Source organism: Nestor notabilis, unplaced genomic scaffold (genome assembly GCF_000696875.1).
Source record: "Nestor notabilis isolate BGI_N333 unplaced genomic scaffold, ASM69687v1 scaffold16180, whole genome shotgun sequence".
Lineage (NCBI taxonomy): Eukaryota > Metazoa > Chordata > Aves > Psittaciformes > Psittacidae > Nestor > Nestor notabilis.
Genome location: NW_009912629.1, coordinates 1,663 through 7,046, shown reverse-complemented (window position 1 = coordinate 7,046; position 5,384 = coordinate 1,663).

Sequence of the window (5,384 nt, the reverse complement as noted above, 5' to 3'; positions counted from 1 at the left end):
AACCATGTTGGAGAGAAATCCTCAGGAGTGTGAAGTGTGAAAAAGTGAAGTGTTAGCAGGTAAACCAATTTGAATTACATACCTTGACTGAGGTTTTCCATCAGCAAGGAACTATGTCCCATGAATAGGAATCATATTGAACAGGCCACCTGGTGAGGTACTTACAGGGACATCAGCCTTCCTAAGTGCAGATCTGAAAACTTCTGTTCTTACAGACAAAACCACCTGGAAATCATTTTCTCAGTAACTCTGAATTAACCAGGTCACTCTTCTATGTTACTGTGAAACTCCCGAGTTTATAGAAAGCATTCAACACTACTATATTTTTTGAATGCACTAAAATGTTAGGTTTCATATTTTCAAGGGATGATGCACTCGTACACATTGTCACTAATTGTACTCCTCATGAATGTTATTCCATGCTTGCACAAGTGGTAATGCTCCAGTGACAAAGGGTTGCCTTTGTAAATGGGCAATTCCAAAATCTGCCTGGGGGAATTCAGTTGTGTGATTGGGAAGTGATGACTCTTTAGGTTCTGACTACTACTTTCACCCCTGTGAATTCAAAGCAGCCGTGTAAGGCAGGTGTGTTGTCTTGTGGGTAGCCAGGAATAGCTCTCAGGGAGAGATTACCTAATGTGAGCACTTAATGATGACACTTAAACATTAGCATTAAATAAAATTGATCATTTCAGCAGGTAAGTTAAAGAGTGAAACCTCAGCGAGGAAGATGGGAAGTGTGCAAAATGAGGGTTTAGATTCTCTTCCCAACACATTTCGAAGTCTTACCTGTATCCTGATTATATGAGAAGATTTAATATGTTGTTCACATAACAAATGCTCTCATCATCTATCCTGCACACTAACACTGTAAGTACAAGTCAGCTTTCAGAGCCCTATAGTGAATAATGCCAGTGATATCTTTAAAGGCACACAGAGCTTCTCTCCCAACTCCCCCATTCTTTCCTTACTACTGTACGTGTGTCCACAAAACACATGCAAAGAGTCTACACCCTTGTCTGCCCTTCAGAGTTCTTGCTGCTGCATCCACAACTCCTCCTCATTCTACACATCCGTTTTGCCATACAACACACAACATGCAAGATCTGAGCTTATTTGGCTGCCTCAGGTGCTTCATACCGTGTGTGTGCTTGATACAAAAAGGATTGATGATAAAAAAATGCATCTATGTATACAAGATCGATCATAGGGTTGGAGTCCCTCCTATGAAGACAGGCTGAGAATGCTGGGGCTGTTCAGCCTGGAGAGGAGAAGGCTTCCAGTGCCTAAAGGTGGCCTACAGGAAACCTGGAGAGGGACTTTTCACAAGGATGTGTAATGACCAGACAAGGGAGAATGGCTTTAAGATGACAGAGGGGAGATTACGAAGAAATTCTTCCCTGTGAGGCTGCTGAGGCTCTGGCATAGGGTGCCCAGAGAAGCTGTGGCTGCCCCATCCCTGGCAGTGTTCAAGGCCAGGTTGGACGGGACTTGGAGCAACCTGGTCTAGTGGAAGGTGTCCCTGCCTGTGGCAGGGGTGAGGAACTGGGTGATCTTTAAGGTCCTTTCCAACCCAAACCATTCTGTGATTCTGTGATTCGTATGAGGGACTGGTGAGAACTGAAAAGATGAAAGTCTCCTGGTAGAATTAGATGGATTTTTTCCATCCTCCCCCCCAGCCCCCCCACCCTAGATGGAAGTATTTTAAGTAGATACTTCGGTAACACATATATATATATATATATATATGCTCATATAGTGGATGTGGAAAAGCTACTGAACAGTCCCTTGTTAAATGATGCACCAAAATCACAGCTGTATGGACTTTTCTCAGCTTAAGGAACTGCCGTTTTGGCACTTCAGGTGCTGACATCTCACACAGCATAAAGTTTTCCAAATACTAAGAAATTAATCCTTCCCTCCAGAAAAATCTATTCCATAATGCTGATCAAGGCATTACAGGCTGAAGAACTTCATACGCACGATAGCTGAGCAACCCTCTGTAAACCAAGTTCTAGCTGTGCTGCAGAAGCAGAACTACATTTTTTTTTTTGCTATGCCACTTGTTTAATTTCCAGAACACAAAATTGCCAGTCCATAAGCTCAATTTTCTCTGCTTTTGTGAAAGCAAACATGGGGGGTGTCAACTTGGGGGCTTTGGGTGGACAGATCAAGATCCTAAAAAATTCCTGCAAGTCAAGTGTGTGTCCTCTGTGGGAAGATTTTCCTATGGTTGTCCATCAGTGCTCTCAGAACACTGAGGCAACCTAGCAATAACTAACTAGCACTAAGGATACTCCAGAGGCACAGTGAAACAGCACATGCCCTGTGATGGGAAACTTTATTTTATAGTGGTTAGAAAAGAGGGAAGAAAAAAAGTTCTGTAATTATGAGACACAATCTGATATTAATGCTGGGGTTTTACTTAGTGATTTCTAATTAATATTGCTCTATTGTTAAAAAAATACTATTTCTCACAAAATCAGTTTGTTGGCCAATTTTCTTCCAGACAGTGGTGTAAGTCCTGAATTACATCAAGCATTTTCAATTAAGCAAGTACAAATGAGAATCTGGCTCTTCATATAATTTTGTTTTGGTTTCTTGACTTGCCTCATTACCTTAATCAGTCAGTAATGTATGTTAACACACTTATACATTGCACAATGTGTAAGTACGTGATGCACACTAAAAGCCCCCTGGCTATGTCAAAACACAGAAACTGAGGCCTAACTGATGCCCTATCAGCACACAGCAGTCCTACCAGTGTAATTAAAACCAGTTTTATATCAATTTACTTAGGTCTCTGAAAACCACTGTGGGTGCAAACCTCCATGTGACACACAGCTGTTTATATCTTATCTGCTTATCCTAATTCTATCATTTCCACACAAGGTCACCTAAAGCAATGACAATACATGAGATATTGTTTTAACGTACACATTATATAGGGAAAGATAAACAGATCTTTGAAACGTGGTTCTCCTCAGGATATACAATGATTACTTAAAGCAGAAGTGTTCTGTCATCATTCAGTTCCAGTTACCAGCTCTACCTTATGTAAAACACAGAAGTAAGCTTGTGGGCTCCCTGTTTGCACTGTTCCAACTGTCCTCAACCGCTTTCCATCTCACCTTTGATTCTTGGTTCTATTAGTTTCAAAGTACCCTTATTTTTTGGATTCCAAAAGCCCTTCCTGGATGCAGCTTTCAGCCTGTCTCTCCACTACTTCACTCATTGTTTCCTGTTTTCATTACAGCATCTGCATCACAGATGTAGCTGAGGGGTCTTTTTATATTTTGCTGCTGTGAAGGAACTTCTCATCACTTAATTACAGGCATGCTTGAAGCTTTTAAAGTTAAATAATGCTTTAAGAAATCATATGTCTGTAAAATCATTTTAATAAATTAACTTGATGGTCTAAAAAGAAAAAAAAAATTACATTTCTATCCTATTGCATTGTCCAATTACTTTTTATTAGAAATATGACTGTCTCAGTAAGTAAGTGATCCAACTGACTATACACCAAGGAGTTTAATGGATTGCTTAGCTGGAGGAGGGAGGCTGTTACAACATGTTCCGTATACAAAATAGGTCATTTACTTTAAATGCTGGCTGTCACAATGCACTTACTTAACATATTCAGTTTATGAATAACTCATTATTTTCAATACTGGTATTCCAAGTCTTTCTATGAACTAATTAGAATATACTTAAAAATGCTTTATCATCCTCTAAGAAGAAAATTAGGGCCTCCTTGTAGAACGCTCTTTTTTTTTTACAGTCTGAGAGTGATTTATCCTTGTGGAATAATATGAACCAGCTGTTTTTCCTGAAAGATTCCTGAGATCACTCCCATGTAGTGATGTCTGGCCTTTGTCATGTTTTTTGTTATGTTCAAAAAGACACTCATTTCCTAAGACTGGAGGTGCTAAAAATAGACAGAAGGAAAGTGCTGCAAAGAACTGCCTTTGCCTTTATAAGATTGTCTTTTTCTCTTCAAAAAGTACAGTCAAGAACAAAACAAACATAATCCTAAAATACATTAAGTGCACATACAGTCGTATTACAACCTTGATTAACTTTTGTTGTGCATGCCAACAATAAAAGATGGTAACACTAGTTAATTCTTCGAGAAATCCAAAAGGATAAATGAAGTATACAGAAATCTTGGTGACTGCAAGAGTTGCTTATTTCAAACTACGCTTTAATGGACTGCTAAAGCTTTGGGATTGAGCTGACTGATTGCCTTGCTGCATATTGCTATAGAGGAGGGCTCATGGCAATAATTGCATGTGATACTTCACTGTGGAAAGACAATTTTCTTAGGTAGTGTCAACCTACATGGTCAGAGTGCCTAGTATTGGCTTATTTTCTCAAAGTTGAGCTCTACTTGTGCCTGCAGCAATGATCACTGAACTTCAGAAATAAATGCTGAACCATGATCAGCAATGAGGAGTCCAGCACCGAGTATCTGCTTTTCATGTGTACTCTCACCTAGAGTTCTAAGTCACTGCACAGATGGTACATGAATTTTTTCTCTAGGAAGTTATGAAATGGTTCTATAGTTCCTACCTGCATACTCCTTCCTTACTCCATGCTAACTCTTACTGAAGGGGATCATCTTGTAAAAAATAAACTAACTTTTGCCCTGGCCTCTACACTACAGCTTGAACAGAAGTCCAAATAGCGTGTAATGCTTCATTAGCCTCATGTATCTGAGGTATGCTAGTGATGTTTTGTTCATAAGGCAGACTTAAATAAGGAGGAGAAGGTTTGGAACAGAAGCCAAATAGCTATGGAAGAAAAGCAGAAATTTAGTAAAAATGCCAGACAGCTGGGCAATAATTTTGGCAACAAATCAGCTTCCTTCCAGCAATTTCAGGTGTTGTAGCCATAACTCTTAGTTCTTAATTAAATACCTTAAAAGCATAAGGCATTTACATAGGACTATGATATTTCAAGTAATTTAAATATCAGACATCAAGAGGCAAGTATTTTATGCCTAAATCGAAGCAAATGCATGTACAATGACAGTTCAAGTAAAAGAATATTTAAGCATTTCATTCCGTTTTTCAAGTCTTACTGTAGTATTGAAGTCTATGCATCACAGGCTCACCCTGTAGCTACCAGAGCTAGAAAGGTACTTCCCCAGAGCAACTTTACAACAGCTAATGTATTAATTGCTGTACAAAGATAACAATTTCTTTCTGTTGACTACACAAGGACCTTGATCAACTATGCTCCTCACTGATGTATCTTTGCTAAGTGACCAGAGACAGGTAGAATAAATCTGGCTGCTAAAAGTCTGTCATAAAAACGAGGTTCAACTGAAACCAACAGAAAAACTGATGAAGGAATGCTGTGCTCTTAGTAGCAGCAGACTG